The sequence below is a fragment of the Macaca mulatta genome, chromosome 12, assembly GCF_049350105.2.
Source record: "Macaca mulatta isolate MMU2019108-1 chromosome 12, T2T-MMU8v2.0, whole genome shotgun sequence".
Classification (NCBI taxonomy): domain Eukaryota; kingdom Metazoa; phylum Chordata; class Mammalia; order Primates; family Cercopithecidae; genus Macaca; species Macaca mulatta.
The window spans coordinates 23,727,881-23,750,000 of record NC_133417.1 but is presented as its reverse complement, the minus strand read 5'-3'; the positions used below and the strand labels follow the sequence as shown (position 1 = coordinate 23,750,000).

The following is a 22,120-nucleotide window of genomic DNA, read 5'->3' as shown; positions in this document are numbered from 1 at the left end:
GCTGAGGGTGACCTCTTAGAGCTGAAAGCAGTCCCTGACTGAGAGTTAGCAAGAGTTAGCAATGACCTTGGTCACTGTCTTAGTGTGACTGTGCTGCTATGACAAAACACCTTAGTCTGGTCAATCTAGAAACAACAGAAATTTATTTCTCACAGTTCCGGAGGTTGTGACAGCGAAGATCAAGGTGCCTGCTGACTCAGTGTCTGGTGAGAGCCCACTCTTCATAGGCAGGCCCCTTCTCTTTGCAAAAGGGCAAAAAGGGCAAACAAGCTCTCCATGGACTCTTTTATAAGGGCACTAATTCCGCCCTCATGACCTACTCACGTCCCAAAGGTCCCGCCTTTTAATAACATCGCTTTGGGAGTTAGAGTTTCAACATATACATTTGGGAGGGGGGAATGCATACATTTAGACAATAGCAATCAACGTACTGCAAGGAAATGAACTGTGCCAACTACCAGTGCACCTGGAAGAGGACCCTGAGCCTCAGATGAGGTCATGGCTCCAGCTTCCAACTCCATGTCTGAGCTGGTGAGACCCAGAGCAGAGGACCCAGGTAACCCACACCTGCACACCTGACCCACAGACACTGTGAGAGAACACATTTGTTTTAAGCCACTATGTGTGTAATAATCTGTCATGCAGCAATAGAAAAGCAATGTACTACACGTCAACAAATCGTTGCAGTCAAAGAAAAACGTTTCTGAAGTTAGTTACCACTGTGCCCCACAAACGGTGAATATTTAATAAGCCTTGACTGAGGATGTAATTTTGGATGACCATGTTTGAGAAAGGAAGGTGATGAGGGGTAAGGGTCCTGTTGAGAAAGAGGAAGTTATGTGCTGCTTTGTGAGAGGGCATGGTTAGTGATGCGCATGTGGCTACATGAGAAAGGCCTCAAGCCCCGTGTTCTTTGAGGACCACTTAGGAATATTGGAGAGATGTTTCAAGACCCAGTTGGTAGGGGACTGAGGCACCAGTGGGGGAAGCAGTCTCTGGTGAAGTGGAAACTGAGGACATCTGCAAGGCCACACTCGTTGGGTCAGGAGGGTTTTTCTCCAGGTAGGAAGATAAAATCTTGTCCATAGACCAGCTGCGGATCCTGACAATGCAGCAGTCAGTAAAAAGGGCTCCTGCACCCGCTGAGTAATGAGGCAGCGTTTCTCTCTCAGACTCACCCGGGGGGGGGGCGCTGTCCTCCCAGCGGACGCTTCCCCCATCAGACGCTTCCCCCATCAGACTCACCCGGGGCGCTGTCCTCCGAGCGGACGCTTCCCCCATCAGACTCACCCGGGGCGCTGTCCTCCGAGCGGACGCTTCCCCCATGAGACTCACCCAGGGCGCTGTCCTCCGAGCGGATGCTTCCCGCATCAGACTCACCCGGGGTGCTGTCCTCCCAGCGGATGCTTCCCCCATGAGACTCACCCGGGGTGCTGTCCTCCGAGCGGATGCTTCCCCCATCAGACTCACCTGGGGCGCTGTCCTCTGAGCAGATGCTTCCTTCCCCTGCCACAGACTTGAGTAGGATCTGCAGTGTCCCTCTGCCTGACTTGCAGCTCGGGAGTCTCCTGTACTCAAAATTCCTCTTGCCAATTGAATGAACTCCATCACCTTCCCTCTGACCGTTATCCTATTAAAAACCTCTTCCTGAACTGACCTCATCGAAGCCTTACCACTAATTTCTGCTGGTTTTGACCTAAATAGGGTCAACCTCAAACATGGTCCACAACTGCTCTGATTTCACCAAACTGAATTCTTGTTAATCTGACTGAATAGGACTCTTTTCAAAAAGAACACATTTTTTAGGAATTGGCTGACTGAAAACAATTAATGGGTGAACAACTTTCTTTTTTTTTTTTTGACGGAGTCTCGCTCTGTCGCCCAGGCTGGAGTGCAGTGGCGCGATCTCGGCTCACTGCAAGCTCCGCCTCCCGGGTTCACGCCATTCTCCCGCCTCAGCCTCCCGAGTAGCTGGGACTACAGGCGCCCACAACCGCGCCCGGCTAATTTTTTGTATTTTTAGTAGAGACGGGGTTTCACCGTGGTCTCGATCTCCTGACCTTGTGATCCGCCCGCCTCGGCCTCCCAAAGTGCTGGGATTACAGGCGTGAGCCACCGCGCCCGGCCGGGTGAACAACTTTCATACGGTTTGAACTTAGGATAATCTGAAGTGGCAGAACATTGACTAAATTATTAAAATTGTATATTGAGAACATACAACAAGCAAAGTGCTGTATCACATACTATGGAGATTCGGAAAGTGGAAGGTGTGGTTTATTTTCATCTCATCTTATTTGGTAGATAAAGTAGAACATAAGAAATTAACAACACAGGCCGGGCGCGGTGGCTCACGCCTGTAATCCCAGCACTTTGGGAGGCCGAGGCGGGCGGATCACAAGGTCAGAAGATCGAGACCATGGTGAAACCCCGTCTCTACTAAAAATAGAAAAAATTAGCCGGGCGCGGTGGCGGGCGCCTGTAGTCCCAGCTACTCGGGAGGCTGAGGCAGGAGAATGGCGTGAACCCGGGAGGCGGAGCTTGCAGTGAGCCGAGATTGCGCCACTGCACTCCAGCCTGGGCGACAGAGTGAGACTCTGTCTCAAAAAAAAAAAAAAAGGAAATTAACAACACAAATCACACATAATAAGTTAATATGGCAAAACAAGAGGCTGATTACCAATGAATGACAAGGATAAAAACTTTGATACAAGTTCTATAAGGATCAAATCACAGTGAGCTCTTTGGATCAGGAAACTTCCTGGAGAAGAAGAAAAGAAATAAAAAAAATTTTTTTTTTAAAGAGACACAGTCTCACTATGTTGCTGAGACGGGAGGTGAACTCCTAGGCTCAAGCAGTCCTCCTGCCTCAGCCTCCTAAGTAGCCTGGGATTGTAGGTGTGTGCCTTTGTGCCTGGTAAGAAGTAAAATTTTGATCTGCATTTTAAAGCATCGGCAATGGAATGGGCTGAATATTGCCCCCACCCCCAAATTTAGATGTTGAAGTCCTAACCCCTAGTATGCCAAATGTGACTGCCTTTTGTATATTTTGAGATAAAATCTGCTATGGTTTGAGTGTGTCCTTTCCAAAATTTAAGTGTTGCCAATGTATTAAGAGGTGGGACTTTTAAGAGGTCATTAGGCCATGAGGTCTCCTTCCTCATGAATGGAATGAGGTGCCCTCATAAAAAGGCTTGATGAAGGGAGTTCGTCCCTTTTTGTCCTTCTGCCTTCTGCCCCGTGAGGACACAGCATTCCTCCCCTCTGGAGGTCATGGCAGTCAAGGCGCCATCTTGGAAGCAGAGATCGGACCCTTACCAGAAAATGAACCTGCCCGTGCCTTGATCTTGACCTTGGCCCAGTCTCCAGACTGCTAAAAATAAGTTTCTGTTTTTTTCTTTCTTTTTTTTTTTTTTTAAACAAATTATCCAGTCTGTGGTATTCTGTTAAAGTGGCACAAACAGACAGGGTCTATAAAGGGACAATTAGGTTAAAATGAAGTCATTAGCGTGGGCCCCATCTAATATGACTGCTGTCCTCATGAAAAGCACAAATTAAGACAGACACACAGAGAGGAAAGACCCTGTGAGGATACAGGGTGAAGATGGCCATGTACAACCCCAAGAGAGGCCTCAAAAGAGATGAACCTTATGGACACATTGGCCTTGGATTATAGCCTTCAGAATTGTGAGAAAACTTCTGTTGTTTAAGCCACCCAGTCTGTGGTACTCCATTATAGCAGCCCTACCAAAGCAACACGAGAAATATCTGGTAACATTTACTCTTTTGAATACAGGGAATTAACTAATTCTATAAGAGAAAGAGGGGATAAAGGGAGCAATAGAAGAGATTGGATAAAAACAAGAAGATGAATTTCAGGAAATAGTGGAGATAGCAATAAGAGGATAAGAAAAAGTGGCCGGGCACGGTGGCTCATGCCTGTAATCCCAGTACTTTGGGAGGCTGAGGTGGGCGGATCGTGAGGTCAGGAGATCAAGACCATCCTGGCTAACACAATGAAACCCCGTCTCTACTAAAAATACAAAAAATTAGCCGGGCGTGGTGGCGGGCGCCTGTAAGTCCCAGCTACTCGGGAGGCTGAGGCAGGAGAATGGTGTGAACCTGGGAGGCAGAGCTTGCAGTGAGCCGAGATCACACCACTGCACTGTAGCATGGGTGACCAAAAAAAAAAAAAAAAAAAAAAAAAAAAAGCACCAGGGATCCCCAACATGAACTTTTGCTGAGGAAAGAAAATCAAGATTACTTACTCCAACAGGGACGCCTTTGTCTTGAGACAGTGGAGAAAACTTCATGAGCTCAATGAGAAAGAGGCAAGGAAGAAGCAGGAGAGAACTTTAGGGAAGTGAATGGAATGAAACTAAAAGGAAATGAGCAGCACTATGGAGATACCTCAGCTACTGGAGACAGAGTACAGGAAAGGGAAGTAACATGAATCCCAAGATTAAAGAAAGTAAAACATGAAGAATGTGAGGGAGTAAAAGGAGTTCGAAGGAAACCTGGAGGAGCTAAAAACGAACCATACACATATGGGCCAAGTGTTATGCAAGTGAGAAACAGGTCACTGAGAGAGCATTAGATCATTCAAACTCGGAGTCACAGTTTATGGGGATCAGAAAACAAAGGAAATAGGGTTTAATTTTAAAATAAGAAACAGGCTGGGCGCAGTGGCTCATGCCTGTAATCCCAGCACTTTGGGAGGCTGAGGTAGGTGGATCATGAGGTCAGGAGTTCGAGACCGACCGACATAGTGAAACCCCATCTTTACTAAAAATACAAAAATTAGCTGGGCATGGTGGCACGCGCCTGTAATCACAGCTACTTAGAGGGCTGAGGCAGGAGAATCACTTGAATCCGGGAGGTGGATTTTGCAGTGAGCTGAGATTGTGCCATTGCACTCCAGCCTGGGGAACAGAGTGAGACTCCGTCTCAAAAAAAAAAAAAAAAAAGTAAAAGTAAAAATAAAATAAGAAACAAAGTTATATGGGAAGACTGGACTCGGACATCAACTTTTTATACCTTTCCTGGATCCTGTGAGCCCATAAATTCCTCTTTTTGTCTAAATTAGTTCAAGTTAGGTTACTGCCTTTCAAAACCAACCAAAGTAAAAAAATAACTATAAATGGAGGAGGAGTGAGACATCTCTTTTTGGCTATATTGAATAGATGAGATATAATTTACCTAAAGTGTAGTTTACAGACAAGCCAGTCACCACACAGCCCATTTCTGGGGGGAACTGCGGAGCCTGCAGGTCCTACTAAGAAGGTCGCCATGTTCTATGCCACGTTCTCTACCCAGCCTCTAGAACCCCTCAGCCCCCAGTTCCCCAGCTCAGCTGACTAGAATCAGCAATGTGCTCATGATCCAAAGGCCATCAAGTTTTCTATGGGTTTATGGCCCACGAGGAGGTTTAGCATAGAACCTCTGTTTTAATAAGGATACTATTGAGTCAAACAGCCATTATTACCTAGAAAATTCGTGTGGAACTGACAAATTGTGAATAAGTTGAAGTTTTGAGTTATCAGAAAGGATGAGTGAGCAGTTATGAACAAGCAGAAGCTATAGGTAAGCCAAAATCAAAAGGTATTTATAGGAGAGTTGAAAAATTAGTAGAAATGGGAATGGTAGCAGTACAGATGGAGGGATGCTGAGTCACTGCATCTATGGGATCCCTGAACTTGCCAAGGCAGCAAGAAGATGACTCAGATCGGTGACTCTTCCACGGGATGCTTCTAGTTCCTGAGTGACTTCCAGAGTCCAAGAGGCCCAGCTCAACAGGTTTTCTTGATACGTCAGAAGATTCTTAAAGTCCTTATTTCCATAAATACCGTCATGATACCCCTGCTCCCATCACCCAGATGAACCACTGTTCTTTGCAGCGAAATGGTCTTAACAAACATCTCAATAATAACATTGGCTAACACTTATTTAACATGTATTATGTGCCAAGCACTGAGATATTAATTTGACACATTGTACCTCACTTAATTTTCTGAACAATCCTACAAGGCAGGTACATATTATTCTTATCAATTTATGGATGGAGAAACCTAACTTAGAGAGGTTACCTTGCTTGTCCATGTCACATCTTCTGTGGGGGAGCTAAGTCTGAAGCAGAGCTGTATAACTCTGGAGTTCAAACATGTAATTATATTTAACTTCTCTCAAGTTACTCAGTTCCCTTGGGATCATTTCGGATGTACAGAGTGGAAGTAATTTAAGTCATAAAATCAGAAATGTAGCAACCAGAACTAACGGAAAAAAAGACTCATCATGAATATCATGTGTTATAAAATAATCATGTGTCTTGCTGAAACTTCATAAAAGAGAAGTTCTAGAAAGTTCTCCCAAACAAGAAATGGTGAATGGGAATAATTACTAATTTCAGATACATAATATATGCCAGATGTATTATCCTATTTGAACAAAGGGTTAAGGAAAATATGTATTCTTTCTAGTTTAATAGTGGCCTCAGTTTTCCTAATTTGCTTCATAAAGTCTTATGCTCTTGACAGGGAATTCTCCTACAAAGGGGTTTTCTGAAATCAACCATGGATGTAGAGAAGAGACTACTTTGCATTAAAAAAAAGAGAAATGAAACTGTAGAGTTAAAAGAAAAAAAAAATGTGGCCAGGCACGGTGGCTCACGCCTGTAATCCCAGCACTTTGGGAGGCTGAGACAGGCGGATCATCTGAAGTCAAGAGTTCAAGACTAGCCTGGACAACATGGTGAAACACTTTCTCTACTAAACGTACAAAAATTAGCTGGCTGTGGTGGCGTGCACTTGTAGTTTCAGCTACTCAGGAGGCTGAGGCAGGAGAATTGCTTGAACCCAGGAGGTGGAGGTTTCAGTGAGCTGACTCTGTACCACTGCACTCCAGCCTGAGCAACAGAGCAAGACTCAGTCTCAAAATAAATAAATATATAAATAAAATAAAAAATGTTATGTGTAAGAAAAATAAGCTGTGAGATATGAAGTGTAAGATATCAACTCTTCTAATTATGCTGCATTAATAACTAAAATTTATTTCTCAAAAACTGGAAAATTTAGCAGAGATGTAGCTATTTAAAAATGAATAATAATGTTGAATATGTGTTTGCTCCATGAGGGCATAGATTTTTGTGTTTCCTTCACTGCTGGATCCTTAGAAGCTGGAACAGACTATGTTATATAGTAGATGCTCCATAAAAATCTGCTAAATAGAACGAATAAATGACTGAACTCAGAAGACTGAGATTATTCTCTGAATTGTATCTCTGAATGATATATGAGCAAGTCATTTAGCATATTTGGATGCAAGTTTTATTTATTTATTTGTGGGATTTTTGTTTTCTAAAATATACTGCAAGGAGATGGAATTTGTTCCACTAGACATAAAACCTAACAGCATGGTACTGGTTTAGGAACAGGCAATAAGTCAAAGGAACAGACTAGAAAATTTAGAGAGAGACTTTGAATACACACACACACACTTAGTATTTTAAATAACATCAATATAACAGCATGGTACTGGTTTAGGAACAGGCAATAAGTCAAAGGAACAGACTAGAAAATTTAGAGATAGACTTTGTATACACACACACACACACACACAGTTAGTATTTTAAATAACATCAATATATAATATAAAATGAATTGGTTTATGACATCTGGCCATTGATTAGGACAAATCATATTAATTCCCTCTCAAGCCATATACAAAGCCACATTCCAAATAGATCAAGGACTTGAACATTTTTAAATAAAAAAGCAAAGTATGGCCGGGCATGGTGGCTCATGTCTGTAATCCTAGCACCTTGGGAGGCCAAGGTGGGTGGATTTCTTGAGGCCAGGAGATCGAGACCAGCCTGGCAAACACGGCAAAACCCCATCTCTATTAAAAATACAAAAATTAGCCAGGCATGGTGGTACACACCTGTAATCCCAGCTACTACTCAGGAGGTTGAGGAATGAGAATCACTTGAACCCGGGAGGTGGAGGTTGCAGTGAGCTGAGATCGCACCACTGCACTATAGCCTGGGTGACAGAGCAAGACTCTGTCTCAAAAAAAAAAAAAAAAAAAAAAAAAAAAAAGCAAAGTATAAAACTACTAGGAACAAAATTCACAAATTCATAGAAATGTTTTTATAACCTTACTATGGTGTACCCTTTATAAGAGTAATGCCAGGCTAGGCACAGTGGCTCACACCTGTAATCCCAGCACTTTGGGAGGCTTAGGCAGGTAGATCACTTGAGCCTAGGAGTTGGAGACCAGCCTGGGCAACAATAGTAAGACCCTGTCTCTATGAAAAAACAACAAAAAAAATTAACTGGGTGTGGTGGTACACACCTATGGTCCTAGCCACTTGGGAGGTTGAGGTAGGAGGACTCTTTGAGTCCTGGAGGCAGAGGCTGCAGTGAGCCATGACTGCACCACTGCACTCTAACCTGGGTGACAGAAAGATACCATGTCTCAAAACAGTATTTTAAAGAAGAGTAACACCAAAGCCAAAACTATAAATAAAACAGATTAATGTATGAACAAAAATGCATTAGAGTGCAGGAGAAAATAAAAAGTGTTATGGAATGAAGAGGAAAACTTGGACAAATGAAGATGGTACCATACATCCAAGCTAATTATGTTACTTTAAAATATTTCTTATGCCTGTCACAGTGGCTCACACCTGTAATCCCAGCACTTTGGGAAGTTGAGGTGGGAGAATTGCTTGAGCCCAGGTGTTCAAGACCAGCCTGAACAACACAGTGAGAACCTGTCTCTATGAAAAATAAAAAATTAGCCAGGCATGGTGCCATGCACCTGTGGTCCCAGCTGCTCAGAATGTTGAAGTGGGAGGGTCACTTGAACCCAGGAGGTTGAGGCTGCAGTGATGGCACCACTGTACTCCAGCATGGGCAACCAAGTGAGACCCTGTCTCAAAAATAAAATAAATAATATATTTTTAGATTATGAAACTATTATCACATTCTCAAAACTTTAGGGAAATAGAAAATAGAAAAAAATCCCCTGATTATAACACAATGACTATCATTTTTGTTTATTCCCTTGCAATATTTTTCATAGGAATTTTTTTGTTAAGATATTTCACATGCCATAAAATCCACTCCTTTAGAGTGTACAATTTAGTGGATTTTAGTATATTCACAAAGATGTGTAAGCATTACGACTCTTTAATTCCAAAATGTTTTCATCCCCCACCCCAGAAAAAATGATGACAACACATTAGCAGTTACTGTTCATCCCCCTCCCTCAGCCCAAATCTACTTTCTGTCTCTATTTATCATAGGCATATTTTAAACCCATTTGAATTGTAGAAGCCTCCCTTGTTTCATTTAACTGTCTGTCAGAAACAAGCTTTCCATAAGTGAATAGTCTTCAAACTTTTGTATAGAAAAATCAACTCTAAAATGTTTGCAGAGGGCAAAAAACAAAAGGAAGAAAAACAGAAATAAAAAGGATCATTCCAGGATACCAATTAAAAATATACATAATTTACTAAAAAGTATACAATACAGGTCAAGAAGTGAATAGGGATTCTTTGATTCTTCCACTTTCTTAGTAAACTTGCTTTCACTAAAAAAAAAAAAAAAAAAAAAAAGAAGTAAATAGGGCCAGGTGTGGTGGCTCAGGTGCGGTGGATCACACCTGTAATCCTAGCACTTTGGGAAGCCAAGGCAGGTGGATCACCTGAGGTAAGGAGCTCGAGACCAGCCTGGACAATATGGTGAAACCCCATCTCTACTAAAAATACAAAAAATTAGCCAGGCATGGTGGCGGGCACCTATAATCCCAGCTACTTGGGAAGCTGTGGCAGGAGAATCCCTTGAACCCGGGAGGTGGAGGTTGCAGTGAGCTGAGATCGCGCCATTGCACTCCAGCCTGGGCAACAAGAGCGAAACTCCGTCTCAAAAAAAAAAAAAAAAAGTGAAAAGGCACTAGGTCAGATTATTGAAGAAAGGAACATTTTCTTGGGTCTGATGGTTTTACTATTGTGTTATCTTCAAAAACATTTTTTTAACAAAAGCAGTACATGCACATATTTACAAAAATGTCAACAATGCTTAAGAGCTTATTGTAAGAGGTAAGAAAGCTTTGCTGCTCTATCCCGCCCCCAACCCACCCCTTTGCCTTCCACTCAAACCCTAGAACCAAGTCTGACTTTTTAACGGCTACAGTTTTAAAAATTCTCCTGGGTGGTTACTTCCCTATCTCTAAATACTACAGTCATATCGCCACTTCTTTATTTATCAGACAGACAGGCTTTATCTGTGGACTTCCTTCCTATTCTGATAGATGAGAACTCAGTTCACTTACACCCTCCTCCCTCCCAATATGGATGTCTCCTTATTTTTAGTTCCTCTATTGTAATTTTAGGTAACTTATTTACTTGAGTTCCTCTTTGTAATTTTCTTAATATATGAATATTCACTTCCTGTTCTGCTAACTGTAACTTGTATCTCTCAAGTCCCCACTTTGCGTGGGTCCTCTTCCCTTCTACTTCCAAAATTCTCTCTGCGTGTTGTTTTCTATAAGATTTCAACAGAATAAGTGAAAAAGTTCAAATGACCAGCACAATGGAATATGACGTTTTAACAATGGCATTCAAAAAACTGTGAAGTTGTTCACGCGCATAAGCAAGAAACTAATAAAGGAACACACATCCATCCATCTTTCAGCTTCTTCAAATCTTAACATTATCACATATTTGCTTCCCTTTAAAAAGAGAAAACACTGTCAATCCACTGAGGCCCCATGTACTATTGATTGTATTTCTCTCCTACCTCAATGTTCATCATTATATAAAAATCGCTCTTATTCACTCAGCATTTACCATTCTACCACTTGATTTTATACTTTTGACACATACTTTGGCATCCATAAACATTATATATTAGGCTGGGCATGATGGCTCACGCCTGTAATCCTAGCATTTTGGGAGGCTGAGGCGAGTGGATAGCTTGTGCTCAGGAGTTTGAGACTAGCCTGGGCAACATGGTGAGACCTCGTCTCTACCAAAAATACAAAAATTATCCAGGTGTGGTGGTGCACACCTGTAATCCCAGCTATTCGGGAGGCTGAGGCAGGAGAATCACTTGAACTTGGGAAGTGGAGGTTGCAGTGAGCTGAGATTGTGCCACTGCACTACAGCCTGGGTGACAGAGCAAGACTCTGTCTCAAAAAAAAAAAAAAAAAAAAAAGTATAATATACAATTTTGTATGTCATACTTAAAATTTAACATTTTTATTGACACAATTTCATTCATTAGACTTACCATTCTGAATATCATTTGATAGTGTGCTTAACATCCTAATTGCTTACTATTATAAATGATGCTGCTATAAGTACTTTGGGTATTCTTAGCATAAATGGGGGAAAGGAATGCTAAGAAAAATTAGCAAATAAATTTTTAAAAGAAAGATAAATGTGGGAGATTTAGAATTTACCTTTGGATTCAATGGAACTGGGTCCTGTTTCTTATACATTAATTATGTTTTAGCCTAACCTAGTAGCTATGAAGTTCTGCTCACAGAATTAAAAAAAAAATCTGGAGACATTTATAAATGAGAAAAAGCATAGATGATAATAAAAAATATACATGTATCTCCTACAATTAATCAATGTTCAGCACAATATATTTTTTTTTTTAGAGGCAGGGTCTTGTTCTGTCACCCAGGCTGGAGTGCAGTGGTATAATCATGATCATGGCTCATTGCAGCCTTGAGCTCCTGGGCTCTGGCAACCCTCCTGCCTGAGCCTTCTGAGTAGCTGAGACTACAGATATGGGCCACCACACCTGGCTAATTCTTAATTTTTTTTTGTAGAGATGAAGTCTTGCTATGTTGACCAGGCTTGTGGGAGTTCAGTCAGGCTGGTGGAAAAAATTTTAAAGATAGTTATAAGAAATAGAGCAAACCTTCTTGGAAGTCTGTGGGGGTTTACATCGCTTCAGTAACAGATTTGGCTGAAGACAGCCTAATCCTCTCTACCTTTAGCTAACAGCAAAAAAGCAAATAATAAGGGAATATGGGGAAGTTTATCTGAATAGCTTGTTTACTCATGTAGTCCTAAAACCAACCTTTGATCAACCTCAGGTGTATAATTGCTTTCTATTTGGGGGTTGAGCAATGTTAATTACCCTCTAGTGGTGTTTACTCGAGACCTTTGTCATTTAATCTGTACTAAATAAATGTGAACTTTGCTAGCTTATTGAGGTGATGCTCCAGACCAACAGCAGAGCCCCTTAGCTAGACTGACAGGCAAAATACCTGTGTCAGTGTACGTCTCTCATCTATCACTGGGTCAGGGTCTGCGGGCTGGATTCCTGCACAGGCTGGTCTCAAACTCCCGGGCTCAAGCGATCCTCCTGCCTGAGCCTTCCGAGTCGCTGAGACTACAGATATAGGCCACCACACCTGGCTATTTTTTAAATTTTTTAGTAGAGATGAAGTCTTGCTGTACTGCCCAGTCTAGTCTTAAACTCTTGGGCTCAAGAGCTCCTCCTGCGTTGGCCTCCCAAAGTGCTGGAAGTACAGGCATGAGTCACGGTGCCGAGATAGACATGTTTTTAAAAATAAAGGAATACTCCTGAAACGCTGAAGTCTTCTTTGTACCCCTTTGTGATAACATGAGTAGCCTCTTAATGACACCAAGGAACAAGTTAGTCCCAAAGTAGCTCACATAAATGGTGATAGAGGAATGAGGGGTGGGTGTGATCTATGCAAAAAACCTTTTCTCTTTAACGGGTTGCTGTTTCTAACATAATTGCAGTAGTACCCTATGTTGCTATAATGCATTATAGTTTTCAACGTGCTTTTGTGGCCTCCATAATAGAGGGGTTGTGAGGTAAGCTTCAACCACAGCTGCCCCACTACCCAAGAGAGGATACACAATGATGAATAGGTGAATTTCTGCCTCTTAGTTTCTTAGCTGGGGAGGGGCACTTACTGGAACAGCACAGAAAACAGAGTCTTTGGCCCAGTTGGGGAATCTTTATCAGGTTATGCTACTTCAAGCTTTCCTCCTGTTAAATGTGAGAGGAATAAATCCCTGTTCCTTGGATCAGTGTGACTCTGAAACAGCTGGAAGAGAGACAGTTTTAGGCAGGTTGAAACAGAGAGCTCCAGCATATGTACTTTTTTTTTTTTTTTTGAGATGGAGTCTTGCTCTATCGCCCAGACTGGAGTGCAGTGGTGCGATCTTGGCTCACTGCAAGCTCCACCTCCTGGGTTCACGCCATTCTCCTGCCTCAGCCTCCTGAGTAGCTGGGACTATAGGCGCCCGCCACCACGCTTAGCTAATTTTCTCGTATTTTTAGTAGAGACAGGGTTTCACCGTGTTAGCCAGGATGGTCTCGATCTCCTGACCTCGTGATCTGCCCGCCTCGGCCTCCCAAAGTGCTGGGATTACAGGCGTGAGCCACCCGCCTGGCCTCAGCATACGTAATATTAGGAGAAAAGATTTCTAAGGATTAACAAGAGAGCAATGCTGGGCATGGAACATCTCCTCCAAATAAAGAAAGCAGCACTTTCTAAAGCTCAAGCTGATTTGAAAGTTGCTGAATCGAATGGAGCTTTGAAAATAGAAACAGGGGCTACATATAATACGATAATACTGGGCTTGCTCCACTTTTCCAGGGATCCAGGTGCACATTGCTGGGTCCCAGGCTGGTTGATGCTGGCAAACTATAAGACAAGCATGGAGAAGAAAATACATGGTGAAAAGTAAAGACAGAAGTCTTAAAAAAGAAGAGAGAAAGATATTTTTGAAATTAATGTCAAAGGTGTGTGTGTGTGCATGCATATATATACGTATATATAATAATAATAACTGTACAGTAAGGTGACCCCAGTTTCAGCTTATTCAGGGGAAATCACCAATTATATCTACAATGTATAACAGAAGAAGCATGGCTTCAAGCCCTTGAACATTTAAGCTAGAGAAGCAAGACAAATAGTCACAAAAGAAAGCTCAGTATTTCTAATATATACATATCCCCGATAGACACACATATGCATACATATATATATGTATGCATACACTCACACACATACATACACATATGTATACATATATATACACACATTTGTGAAATAAACATTTATGTATAATTGAAAAGATCAGCCAGGCACGGTGGCTCACGCCTGTAATCTCAACACTTTGAGAGGCCGAGGCAAGCAAACAGCTTAATCTCAGTTCAAGACCAGCCAGGGCAACATGACAAAACCCCATCTCTACAAAAAATACAAAAAAATTAGCCAGACATGGTGGCATGTGCTTGTAGTCCCAGCTATTTGGGAGGCTGAGATGGGAGGATCACTTGAGCCTAGGAGGCAGAAGTTGCAGTGAGGCGAGATCATGCCACCGTACCCCAGCCTGGGTGACAGAGTGAGACCCTGCCTCAAAAGAAAATAGAAGAATAAGGACAAACCCGAGCTTTCAATAAACTCCATAACTTATTTCATTTTCACATAATAACTGCTGGCTAGATTCAACATGAAGACCCTAATTAGCATCTGTATTCCCCATGGTGTGACACCTCCTATTTACCCCCTAGCTAGAACTGACCATACCCCTTCTGATAACCACAGATAATTTTCATCTTGGCTCATATTTCAGCATGAACCACCATCATAACGTGTTACATTATTTCATTTGTCCTTTCCCACTAGGCTTTGAAGTCTTTAGGATAAGAACCATGTTCTTACCTTCCCATCTCTGGCACCTGATGTGTTATTTGGCCAATGTATGTACTCAGCACATCCTCAGTGAGTCAGCACATCCACTGCCAGTCACAGAGAGATGGGTTGTGCTGTTGAAGCAACTTCTTCCTACCGTCTCGTGCAGCCCTTGCAGCTTTGTTCTCTTCTTTAGGCAGACAATCAACAGCTATCGTATGTAATTCACAGGGGCTTTCTCGTATTTTCTCCCATGGGGAAATAACTGCCATCCCTCTTCCTCCAAGGCTAATATACAAATTCTTCCAATGTGCTGTTAAAAAACAAAAAAGACTATTAAGGACCTAAGATTGAGACAGAAAGGAAAAGTTTTACTGCCAAGTGGGGAACCTGGCACAAACAGAGGCAACAGTCTAGGAGACCCTCAGGGATGAGATTTAGAAGAGAAAGGAGGTAGGTCCTTTAAAACAGAAACACTAAAACTATCTCTGTCCCACATTATGAAAGTAAAATGTCTGGGTGATGTTGATTGGCTGACAAGGTCTGCGTTTGTTGTTACATAATTCTGGGGCTCATTGGGCTGGTCACTGTGCACTGTTGGGGCCATCTTGGGATAATGGTATCCAGGTGGACCTCAGGCGATCTTCCTGCCTCAGCTTCCGAAAGTGCTGGGATTATAGGCACGAGCCAGCGCACTGGGTCTCACTTCTCTATTTCTATGGAGATCATATGTAACCCTTGTCTCCTAAGCGGTGGGTGACTCCTCTCTTGGGCAGTGCTCCTTCTATGAGACAAGGGAGAAGAATGAAACTCCTTCAATGCCTACTATATGGCAGGAACTCTACCGCACTCAGAAACTTACAAACAACATTAAGTGGTTATCATCATTTACAGAGGACACCACAAAGCTATTAAATGGTAAATTTAGGGTTCAAAGCCAAGTCTAGTTTGGCTTTCAAACTTTGGGTGATAGCCCTGGATGTCCTTCAACAGCCTCAATAGGCCACAGTGACTCTCCCACTACCAATGAGTGACCGAGCAGCTGGCTATGACATAGGAGGCCAGATATGTATCCCAACCCAGACTTCTAGGTCTTACAAGTCCTGGTTAGTTCACTAAGTGAAGGACTAGCAATTTGCCAGTCAAGAGAACTGCTCAGCAGCATAAAATGCTCTCTAGTCAGGAGGAAAGACAAAGGAAACAATAAAGAGAAAACTGTGAAAGGTTGAAGGATTGAGGTTACAAGAAACTAATTAACTATGCTAACCTTATATTGGTTTTGATAGTGAAAAAAGCAGTATGTAAAAAACACATGGTATAGAAAATGCCTTTTATGCTAGACTGTACTGAAATTTAAATGAGGTAATGCATCTGAAAGCGCATTACTTTTTTTTTTTTTTTGAGACGGAGTCTCACTCTCTTGTTCAGGCTGGAGTGCGATGGCACAATCTCGGCTCACTGCAACCTCTGCCTCCTGGGTTCAAGCGATTCTCCTGTCTCAGCTTCCCCAGTAGCTGGAATTACAGGCGCCTACTACCACACCCAGCTAAGTTTTTGTATTTTTAGCACAGACGAGGTTTCACCATGTTGGCCAGGCTGGTCTCGAACTCCTGACCTCAGATGATCCACCTGCTTCGGTCTCCCAAAGTGCTGGGATTACAGGCATGAGCCACTGCACTCAGCCAAGTGCATTATTTTTAAAAGTATAAAGTATTACGCAGCCATGAAGGATTATTTGTGCAAGAAGAAAGCTTTTACAGGAAAAACTTGAAACATTGGTATTTTTGCCTCCTTTTTAACAACTAGAGTCGTTTTGGGAGTTGTTTCTTGTCAAAGAAACAACCCATGTTTATTTTCCCAGTATGGCAGGACCATGTAGGAAAGCAAAATTAGCGCTCAGGAGAGGAAATTCTCTGAGACTCTATAAGACTCCATTACCCTCCTCTGAACTATGGCCAAAAAGATTGGATAGCACTTTTTAAGGTAGTTTAAGAAAAATAGGCGGTGCATGGTGGCTCATGTCTGTAATCCCAGCACTTTGGGAGGCCGAGGCGAGTGGATCACCTGAGGTCAGGAGTTCAAGACCAGCCTGATCAATATGGTGAAACCCCATCTCTACTAAAATTACAAAACTTAACCAGGTGTGGCGGCAGGTGCCTGTAGTCCCAGCTACTCAGGAGGCTGAGGCAGGAGAATTGCTTGAACCTGGGAGGCGTTGGTTGCAGTGAGCCGAGATTGTGTCACTGCACTCCAGCCTGGGTGGCAGAGCGGGACTCCATCCCAAAACGAAAAAAAGAGAGAGAGAAAAAAAGAAAAATATATAGTGAGCACAATAAAGCTGTATAATTTAAATTAAACGTGAATAGCATGCCTGGAGACGTTGTACCTAGAAAAATATTTCTACCCAAAAAATCAAATTTTATTTTCTCTTATAGATATTCAATCTGCTTTCATCTCAGTTCTCCCTACCTTATCAAACCTCTCCCCACATTTCCTATTCTTTTTCTCGCCAGCCTGATGTCTTTCATTGTACTGCTTAAGAGAAATGTTATGTTACTATTCTTTTCTCCCAGAACTGTTTCTCTGGTTCTTTAAGGTATCTGAGTACACACCGTGCCTTCTTCCTTTTAGCCCTCCCTTCTCCTTGTTCCCTGAGCCTTACCTTTACGACCTCAGAACTTCAAGTTCCCACTACAATTTTAAATATAGACTATTTTGCTTTTCCTCCTACGAGGGAGCTTAAATTGCCTCTAATTACACTGTTTTCCCGAGTCCTTCCTCTCCTTTGCAATTTAGATATAGCACAGAAGTACATTTTGCTTGACTGTCCTCTGAACTGTCATGCTGTTTTGATGCGGTTCTATGGTCCAAGAGTCTTGGTTAAATAATGGCCCAGCACCCACCTGTGTTTAAAAGAACTGCTTCACAGGCAAATCAAAAAGCCCATGGATCCGAAGTCACAATGGGTGTTGCTATTCAAACAGTACCGGATTGCTATTCAATGCTTGGTTGAAAAATAAATTTCAATTTCATTCACCTAAAATATTTCCTTCTATTTTGTAGGATTGTATGCTCTCACTTCAAGCTGGACTTGATCACAAGTGGACATTAACATAGTCTTACAGATTAGCCTGTTTTCATTGGTCCAGAGTATTCTCCAAATAAAGCAGGGTCTGTGCATTTGAAGCAACTCCCCTGAACAATTTCATGGGCATTCTCAAACTTGAGAGCTACTTGAAAAGCTGTGTTGGAGAAAAGAACAACCAATGAATGTGGCAGGACAGAATGTTGAACATTAACTTCCCTTTTCCTCTTCTCCCATCTGTTCTCTTCCATTATCCCTACCACTCCACTCAGTCTCATTATTCAGGCAACAGTTATTTTGCCTTTATTTCCTCAAGAAAGGAACAAAAGAAAACAGAATTGCTTTCTGATTTTTTTTTTTCCATTTTAAAATGGACTTTGAAATCATAAGCAAAGAGGTGTTTAAGAGTCTTTCCAAAGTCAAACATGAAGGTTTTGAAATTTCGAAGTCACTGCCTTGAAGAGACTCGAGGCTTGGAGTGTGTACAGTATGTCAGAGCCGGACTTTTCTCCTTCCTGAGACTAGATGATTGTCTGAATCCAAGACAGTCTTCACGATTTCAGAGGAAGTGGTCAAGTGGTCTCTGAAGTAGACCTTCCGCTTAAGAGTAGTCAGGAGGCCGGGCACCGTGGCTCACACCTGTAATCCCAGCACTTTAGGAGGCCGAGGTGGGCAGATGACCTGAGGTCGGGAGTTCAGACAAGCCTGACCAATGTGGAGAAACCTCGTCTCTACTAAAAATACAAAAAATTAGTCAGGCATGGTGGCACATGCACTCCAGCCTGGGCGACAAGCGTGAAACTCCGTCTCAAAAAAAAAAAAAAAAAAAAAGAAAAGAAAAGGAGCAGTCAGGATGTATGCCTCCAAAGCTGAGGTAGGGAGAAAGACACTAGAGTTCTAGAGGCCTGCCAGCCGCAGCAGCAGCAGAAGGAAGGTGTGGGGGAGAACAGGGCAGCCAGGCCTGTGCCACCTCCCAGACACAATTCTAGGGAATGGAGGGTAAGTGGTGATGGGAGAAAATCTTGACTTAATTTATGTCAAGATTAAAGAAATGCCACCTGGTGGCATTTAAGTTCACACATAGGTAAAGAAAGTTATGCATTTTCTGTGAAATTCATCCCACTATTTGGTAGAAACAGGAGCTCTGGATTCAGGTCAAAAGTCTCTTTTGTCAACTGTGGCACCACTGAGCAACTGCTCAGCTTTTGTGAATCCTGGGTTCTTCATTATTAAAATGGGAACATTAACGTTGGGTTGAGTATAAGAAATGGACATTTCTGCAGGTCAAAAATGGTTGAATATTTGCATTTTCATATGATTCAACCTAATACTTACTTCACAGGCATAAGGAAAAAAAATAGAATAACATACAAACAACTGTCCCTGGAGTAAGTACTTAACAAATACATGATTTATAAAGAAGATACGTGAAAGATATTTGTTAAGCACATGATTTATAAAAAGATATGTAAATATGTACACCCTTGTTGTCTAATCATCATAGAATAACCTGAGCTTAAAATCCCTGCTCCCTACCATACAGAAGGCAAAATGCCTATTAGGGGTTTTCTTTCTTCTCCCTCTCCTTCTTTTTCCTCCTCCTCTTGACTCCTTATCATCCTCCTCTTTCTTCTTCCCCTTAAAGTTTAATGTCTAAAAAGGGGCTGAGCACAGTGGCTCATGCCTGAAATCCCAGCACTCTGGGAGGCTGAGGTGGGCAGATCACCTGAGGTCAGGAGTTTGAAACCAGCCTGGTCAACACGGCAAAACCCCATCCCTACTAAAAATACAAAAATTACCCAGGCATGGTGGCAGGCACCTGTAATCCCAACTACCCAGGAGGCTGAGGCAGGAGAATCGCTTGAACCCGGGAGGCAGAGGTTGCAGTGAGCCAAGATTATGCCACTGCACTCCAGCCTGGGTGACAGAGTGAGACTCTATCTCAAAATAATTAATAATAATAATAATAATAATAATTTCTAAAAAGGTAATACATTCTCACAGTTCAAAAACCAAAAGATATAAAAATACAGCAAAAAAGTCCTATCATATCGCTGTCTAGAGTACTATTTCTTATATATTTTCCTGATTTTTGAGTATTTTAACATGTGAGTGTTGGATATGAGTGTTGGATTTGAAAAGTTTGATGATAATTTGTATATATTTATGTGTGGATGTGTGTGTGTGTGTGTGTGTGTGTGTATAGTAGTCCAAGACGATCAGTTTATGAATAGTAAGAGGAGACCCACAGAAAACCAGTCCCTTTGACCAAGTTCACTCAGATAATCAGCAGCAGGACTTGGACATTAACTACACTTATCCAACATCCTTTGAGGTCTCACATGACAAATTACAAATATGGAGTGTAAATGTAACCCACTCTGCTAGGCAAATAAAGCCTTCTTTTTTTTTTAAATTTTTTTTTGTTTTTTGGTTTATAGGCAATAGAAGCCAGGGTGACGTACAGTCAAACCTCATTTCTCATGGCTTTCATATCTGCAAATTCTCCTACTCATTAAAATTTATTTGTAACCCCCGAATAAATACCCACAGCACTTTTGTGATCATTGGCAGACATGCGCAGAAAATAAAAAAAAAATTGAGTTGTTGATTGTACACATTCCCATCTGAATTTCAACAAAGCAACACTCTGCCTTCCCACTTCAGCTTTCTTACTATATGTGTGTCCTTTTTCTGTTTATTTAGTACCATGTTTTTCACACTTGTGTTCTTTTTGGTGATTATTTTGCTGTTTAAAATGGCCAACAAGTATAGTGCTAAGTGCTGCCTAGGATTCTTAAGCACGAGAAGGCTATGATGTACCTTACAGAGAAAATATGTGTGTTGGATCAGTTTCACTCAGGCATGAGTTATGGTGCTATTAGCTGTGAGTTCAATGTTAACAAATCAACAATGTATGCTAAAGTGTTTTTAAACAGAAACACACATAAAACAAGGTAATATGTTTGGTTGGCAAAAATGTCGTGACCAGAAGCTTGCAGAAACCTAAACCTGTATTCCTTTAAGAGCAATGGTTCATTATTCACTAATTCAATGTTTACAGCAACTTTATAAACTATAACTACCATGAATAATGAGAATTGACTGTATTTTAGATCATAATACCTGAAGTGAACTTTTCCATCATGGTTTTTAGTTCTTAGAGTGCCTCGGATTAAGTTTTTAAAAAATATGATAACTGTGCTCTCATATCCCACATTCTTGAGGTAAAAAAAATATTTTATTGGGTACAGAAATGGCTCCTGCATGCATTTTTGGAGGGGCCGGACCTCTGAGGAAGCCATGGTTGGCTCAAGTGGTTTAAATGTATTGCTAATTTCATAGCCTCTGAACCACTTATGAAATAATACTGATGATATGTCAGCAGCTGTGTTTGCAGCTCCTTCAGGAATGCTTATATCTTTTACTACTGGTAAAGAAGAAATTTATAGTAACATATTTTTTTTTTTTTTGAGATAGAGTCTCACTCTGTCGCCTAGGCTGGAGAGCAGTGGCTTGATCACGGTTTACTGCAGCCTCGATCTCCCAGGCTCTCCCACTGTAGCCTCCCCAGTAACTAGGGCCCCCACACATGCATCACCACACCCAGCTAATTTTTTTATGTTTTGTAGAGAGAGTGTCTTACTATGTTTTCCAGGCTGGTCTCGAACTTCTGGGCTCAAGCAATCCTCCTACTTTGGTCTCCCAAAGTGCTGAAATTACAGGCATGAGCCACTGCACCTGGTTTCTGGTAATCTTAAGTAGAGACTTATGAGTGCATACCATTGTATCACCAAACTGGGACTCACTTTTATCTTTCTGTTAATAGCCAATGCAGTTTTTCTGTTAATTACAATGAAAATCAATGGTTGCTTAGCAAGCTTTTACTCATAACTCCAAGTTTTGTGACTTATAATGAGAAATGGGTATAACTCTTTGTAATTTGTTAAAATGCAGATATTTCCAGGAGAGATAACATATAAAACATAACAGTTTCCTATCATTATTTTTATCCTTTTGAACCACTGTATACTACGGACAGACAAAGGCAGTTTTGGCCACTTACTCCTCAGTGTGAATAAGTTGACCAGATGTTTTCCAGAACCACAGGTTCTGTTAAGAGACAATGTGGAGAGAAATGGGTGGGCAGGTATGGAAAGAAGAGTCAGAAACAGATAGAGAGCTGATCTCTATAAATGGCTCATTATCGGTTGAACTGTGTTCTCTTCTCCGCAAAAAGATACGTTGGAGTCGTAACCCCCAGTACCTCAGAATGTGGCCTTATTTGGAGATGGGATATTTACAGAGGTAAGTTAAAATAAAATCACTAGAGTGGGTCCTAAT

General features: G+C 41.8%; 1 long non-coding RNA gene across 10 annotated transcripts in view; it reads right to left on the bottom strand.

Annotated features, from left to right (window-relative positions):
- Positions 1-22,120, bottom strand: part of LOC106992551 (uncharacterized) — a 134,125-nt gene that overhangs the window by 94,134 nt on the left and 17,871 nt on the right. For 9 of the 10 annotated variants that reach the window (XR_013401961.1, XR_013401963.1, XR_013401967.1 and 6 more), the window contains one exon: positions 14,722-15,004. This is a non-coding gene — a long non-coding RNA (uncharacterized LOC106992551). Of the gene's footprint in view, positions 2,121-14,721; positions 15,005-22,120 lie in introns of those variants that run through there. The other variant, XR_013401968.1, reaches the window with a different exon arrangement.